General features: G+C 39.9%; 1 long non-coding RNA gene across 2 annotated transcripts; it reads right to left on the bottom strand.

Moving 5' to 3' along the window:
- Nucleotides 1-459: 459 nt before the first annotated feature.
- Nucleotides 460-6,088, bottom strand: LOC128795813 (uncharacterized). Of its 2 annotated transcripts, none has more exons than XR_008433640.1 (5): nt 5,819-6,088; nt 4,216-4,288; nt 3,690-3,774; nt 803-966; nt 460-694 (listed from the first exon to the last, which is right to left on the bottom strand). It is a non-coding gene; the product is annotated as an uncharacterized LOC128795813 (long non-coding RNA). The 2 variants fall into 2 exon arrangements; XR_008433639.1 differs by lacking the exon at nt 5,819-6,088 and adding an exon at nt 5,642-5,725.

The following is a 6,088-nucleotide window of genomic DNA, read 5'->3' as shown; positions in this document are numbered from 1 at the left end:
CCATCCAAACACCTCCTTCAAGAAATCTCAGGAGGGATCTTCCCTTTACTGGGGCAGAGGGGAAGCACCTGCCTGTGCCACTCACCAGCAGGTGGAGAGAGGTGATCCTTCCCTTTTACTCAGCACTGGCGAGTCCTCTGCACCACGAGGTCCAGTTCTGGGCTCACAACTACAAAAGGGACACGGACATACCGGAGAAAATGAAACAAAGATTCATGAAGATGTTATGTGGGTGGGGGAGATTTGCCAGTCCTGAGAGGTGGAGAGCTCACAGCCTGAAAATTGGAAGGCTCAGGGGTGATATTATCGAAGTGTATAAATATCAGATAAGAGAGTGTAAAACAAAGTGAACCAAACTCTTAATGAAAAGACACAAAAGGCAAAAACTGAAATGCAAGAAATTCCATTTAAACACAAGAAAAATGTTTTTTTTTATTGTCAAGCTAGCTGATCAAATAACGGAACAAACTGCATGGAGACATTTGAAGTCTGCATCTTTGGAGATATTTACCACCCAACTGATCATGGTCCAGAGAAGCCTGCTGTAGTTGATCCTCCTTTGGACAGGAGATAGGACTAGACAATCTCCTGCTGCCCCTTCCAACCTTACAAAGAGTGAGGTGAGTTTTCTTTATCTTCTCCTGGTTCAGGATTCCCCCTCAGCCTCTGATCTTCAGTTTTCCTGAGAAAGAGGCTGTTAGCAAAAATACAGCATGAGCTAATGGTCTGGAACACTTTGCTCCCTTTAAAAAACAAGTCTGCTTGCATCATACTTGAGTACTATTATTAATATTACTCCTACCAGGAACAGCTGAACAAAAGCAGAAGGTGCATTTCTCAGAAGTTCCACTCCTTCTGCTGCTTATTTCTCTGTCTGAAGGCAGCTGTGACTGGATCAATGTAAGTACCTCTGAAGCAGTTATGCCAAACAAGCACAGTAAAGGGAAATCAACAGCAAATTAGGACCTGTATAGAAAGATACACTATTTTTGTAGTCAGGTACTGTTTGTAAAAAAATAAGAGGCATAAAAACAGCCTGTAAGATCCTGGTAAACACTCTCAAGGGACAAAGTTAGTCCTATTTACAGCAGATATTTGGGAGGCAGGTGGGTCCCATACAAATACTGACATAAATGCAGTTTCCTGCCCACCCCTATGACAATTTACCAGAGGGCAGTGTGTTATCTGGCAGGTCTTCCCCTGTGAAAGACATATAGGCAGCATACTCTAAATAGAATGTTGTCAGTAGGATGAGGCACTTGTGGGTATCTTCAGTCCTGTATCCAAACAAAGCTCAGTATCTTGCTAATCATCTGCCAGTAACATTCTGGCCATAAAAGAGAGTTGCTGCTTGCAGCACTGGATTTGACAACAAGCTAAGGACAGCAGTCCTTTGCATAAAATAGATTAAAAACTTTTAAAACAGATTTAGAGGTGTACTGAAAAAGACCTTATAATGGAGAAATTCTTTGTTGAAGTCATCCTTGCAAGTATAACCTATTAATCTGAGTACTGCAGGTCTCTGCAAATGTCAGGTTGCCTTTGGTACAAAGCAACTCATGTGCAGCTTCCAGTAAAGGAAAAATGTCAGCCACTTTTTACCTTGGGCTGACACATCTCAATTGCATGCAGTTAACCTAGGTCTCTGTTCCCTACCATCTGCAACAGAGAGTTTAAGACACAGGTTCCTTCTTTTTAATTTACCTACTTCAAGGTACTTCAAGTTCACACATTTTTTTCTTGCTGAAACCAACCTACCTAAATAGTGATGGCTTAAGGCAAAGTGATACATTAAAAAAAAATTTCAAAAGACAGAGCCAAGTAGAACAGAAAATAGTTCTCCAGCCCAGCCCCCACTAAATAGTAACTATACATATCTATGACACTCTGTCAGAGAGATACATTAGCTCACTACAAAGCCATACACTCCAGAGTTTAATTATGCTGAATCAGAATGGGGTTTTTCCTCCTAATATCATAGAGTCATAGAGTGTTTTGGGCTGGAAAGGACCTTAAAGGTCATCTAGTTCAAACACCCACCAGCTTTCACTAGACCAGGTTGCTCAGAGCCCCATCCAACCTGGCCTTGAACACCTCCAGGAATGGGACATCCACAATTTATCTGGGTAATCTCTTCCACCCTCAGAGTAAGGAATTTTTTCCTACTATCTGATCTAAACCTATTCTCATTTTGAAGCCACATCTAACTTAACTTCCTTTGCTGTAAAATTCAATCCATTTATCCCCAAAGGAAAGACGCAGGAGCAACAACTCCATTTTGTACAGCTCTGTTCTAGATTTCTGCCTCTTTGAAGAATTAAACCTTCTCTTTACTAAGTCTTTTTTCTAGCCCACAGATCCAAGTTTGCAGACATTTGACTTTCTTATACTCCTCTCTAAACTATCTCTTGTGAGCTTTTATTCTTCCTTGATGACTGATGTTCAAATCTGGAAAAGGTACCTTGGCCAAAAAGAGTTTCTCTGTTATTTTACTGAAACGAGAGAACATAGCATTGAAGTAATGAATGAATGAAGTCATGAAGACATGTTTTAAGTCTTAAAAAATTCTGTCTTCTCCAATTATTTATGCTGAAGTTGTTTGGCATTTAATTTCATAAATCTAATTTAATCTGGTTTTTAGTCTACTAATATGACCAGTGCATGGTCAAAATACATGATTTTGCATAATCTTTAGAAGTGGCATCATCTTGCACAGCAACTTATGCAAATGGAAGTGAGTTATCACACTACGATTTCTAAAAACAATGAGAAAACTTGGAGAAATACACAGTGGCTGATAGTTCCTGGACCATTCCAGAATTAACATATCTTTTCCAATGGCACAATCTAAGCACTTTTCACAGAGCCCCACAGATCAGAGATGTAGGTGAATCAAATGAAAACCAGAAAGCAGCAGTCACAGAGGAATCTAAATGCAAATACTGAAATGCATACCTGTATGCATGCCAGGGCAGGATAGTTTCAGCTGTCCTTAACATGGACAGACACATGGCAGAGAGGGACCCTGGCAAGCATTTTTAAAACCCAGGTTATGGGTCAGTGAAAAGTGCTGCCTCTTCGTGTCACGCTGTGATTGTGTCGTTAATTGGCCAAGACAGTGCCATGAGCCAGTGTCCCTGCACTTTCAGCTTGTGTGGCATTTACCTTAGCAGAAGCTCATTTATACATCAGTGTCTATCAGTATCTGAAAGGAGCATGGCAAGAGGATGGAGCCAGGCTCTTCCTAGTGATGCTGAAAAATAGGACAAGAGGCAATGGGCAGAAACAAATGCACAGGAAGCTACACCTGAAGATGAAGAACTTGTTTACTGTGCAGGTAACTGAGCACTAGAGCAGGTTGCCCAGACAGTCTCCCTCACTGGAGATATTCAAGAACCATCTGGACACAATCCTGTGCCCTGTGCTCTAGGAAGACCCTGCTTGAGCAGGGACGTTGGACCAGATGATCAAATGTGGTCCCTTCCAACCTGACTGATACTGTGATTTTGTGAACTGAGGATACTGCTTTTATAATGAATGACCATGGGTTCAAAGATGCTGGTCATATATTTATATGCCACATAACTTGTTTCTTCTCACCACTAGTTCCTGAAAAAGCAACATTACTAAAGCAAAGTTATTCTCATGAATTAAGGCAAGTTCTGATTTAATAATGTATCTCTACCTACCTATCTATCTAAAGACTGATCCTTTCTCTAGGGCTTTTCAAACTTCAGGTTTAGTAGGTGGCAGGTACTGTGGCTGGCATGGCACCTAGAAAGAGGGGACATTCCAAAACACATCACACCACTTGAGGACTGTAAATTGTAAGTGAATCCACATAGAGTAAAGGAAAAAGCATATTTTCTGTAATTAAATTAGAGCCATCAGCTATTTGAGGGCCTGACAGTACTTTTGCAGTAACACTGACTTAACATTAAGCAAATGCTGGTGGCTTCCTGCTTAAGTCAGCCCAGGATCACTCTGCAAGTGTCTGTGCACTGATCCGTAGTGGAAGGTCACCTCCAGCCAATGAACAAATGCATTTCTAAACAATTTGTACAAACTATAAATTTTAGGTAGAGGTAGTGGTCCTTTGGTAATCTGAATGCCTTAACGAGCAAGTGCTACATTGAAGCACAGGAAGCTGTTTTGCAGATTTAAGAGGTCAGAGAGACAGATTTACTACCCACACATAGGAACAATCAGACCAACCTTCTCTCCTACAACTGGGGTGAGACAAGACAATTCTACCGCTTTACTGTTGAGCTGTTTATCTGATGACACACTAAAAAAAGAAATGAATAGATTTATGAATCATAAAATTATACTAACTGCAGCAGATGATGAAATTCATGACTCAGGCTACTAAGAATACCATGTCCCAAATTATACTACTTGCATTTCTTTTATTTATTGCTTTGCAGCTAGTATAATTTGTAGTTATCATCAATTAAATTACAGTCATAAACGTAACTTTTAAAAGATAAAAAAATTGATCATGATGTTGAGCCAAAAAGCAAATAATAATGTCAAAAGATTAACTTTATAAATGCCCTGAGGTATTAAGATACTAACACAACTTGCCAACCTGTCAGCACGCTCTGACTAGGAAATTTTCAATGCACCGAGTATTCAATAAACCAGATTCAGCATTTTGGCTCACCTAACAGCACTAACAGGTTGTTTCCTGATACTGTGTTCTTGCAAAGGACTAAAACTGTAACTTCTGGTAGAGTTAGGAGCAGCAGGAGCTAATACTACATACTACTTGTGTTTGAAATAGTGTATGGGTGGTATGTATAGGCACTACCAAGTATGCCTCAGATGAGCTACTTAGAGCAAGTTCCAGTCCGTATTTATTAAGCTTCCCTTCAAAACCTTTTTTAAGAGACACTTTCACTGAAACAAAAATACCCAGGAAGGAAAAAGAGGCATTCAAAAACCAAGTCATTGGTATCCAATATCTCCCCGAGTTCTCCACACCATTTCGTCTGCAGCAGTAGGAACAGAAGACTATAAATAAGAGTGAGATTTTTGATCCTATCTTTAAAGAATAGCCCTTTCATAGTTACACAGTGGGAAAATCTGCAGCACACACAGCTGGAAGTCTATTATTAAGTTGGAGGGAAAAAGGCAAATCACTACAAAATACCCAAATGTTCAGCCTCAGTTTATGTACATTAGCAATTACGCTACTTGCAAATGGCACCATGAAATAAATAACAGTGCTTCCAAGAGAACACTAGCACCAAAATGGTCTCACTATCTACAATAGCAACATTTGTAGAGGAAATTTAAGGAATTAATACTGAAATACAAAGTGTATCAAGCCATAGTGACTGAACTACAAAGCCCCAACAGCAAAAGATGTCTCAAGAACATAGCAGCTCTGAAGACATGCCACTGTAATATAATAAAGTCACTATAACATCATAAAGTTAGGCTCTGGTTAACAAAATGTTTCAAAAAAGTATTAGGAAAAGGACATTAGTGTAAACATACTGTTGTCCAACCAGAATAACTTTGACATATTTCTTTCTTTCATGTGATGTGTTGGAAACTGTGGCCTTTACTGTGCCTGCCAGTCATAACCAGCTTAGGTTATGACTAGCAGCTCCCAGCTTCAAGGGGAGCTTACCTTTGCTTCTGTGGAATCATCATTTTGACAATTATCTTAAACTATAAGGAAGAAAAGTTGCTGTGGACCAGAACTGCATTTCCCAACAGCAGGTTTGAACTTTAAACAAAGCTGTATGAGGAAAAAAAAAAAAAAGGTTTCTAAAATAACACGACTTCTACTTCCATCAGCATTTACCTGCATCTCCTGATCCAGAGGCCAGTAGGGGCTTTTTCTTTGAACCCAGCCTTCATCACAGTAGTTGGACCAAACCATCTTCAGTCTACTTGCTCCAGAAGAGTTTCTCTCCTGAGGGAGTTTAAATTGATCCTGGAAACTGAAACACTTGTACACAAAGAAATCCTCCGAGTTGTGCTGGCTATACAGATTCACACTGCATGTGACTTTTACACTGCACAAGGCTTCTTGTGTGTTTATTCAGTGTTTCAGCTGGTAGGACTTGCACAG

The sequence above is a fragment of the Vidua chalybeata genome, chromosome 1 (genome assembly GCF_026979565.1).
Source record: "Vidua chalybeata isolate OUT-0048 chromosome 1, bVidCha1 merged haplotype, whole genome shotgun sequence".
Classification (NCBI taxonomy): domain Eukaryota; kingdom Metazoa; phylum Chordata; class Aves; order Passeriformes; family Viduidae; genus Vidua; species Vidua chalybeata.
This window is presented reverse-complemented; position numbering and strand designations above follow the sequence as displayed.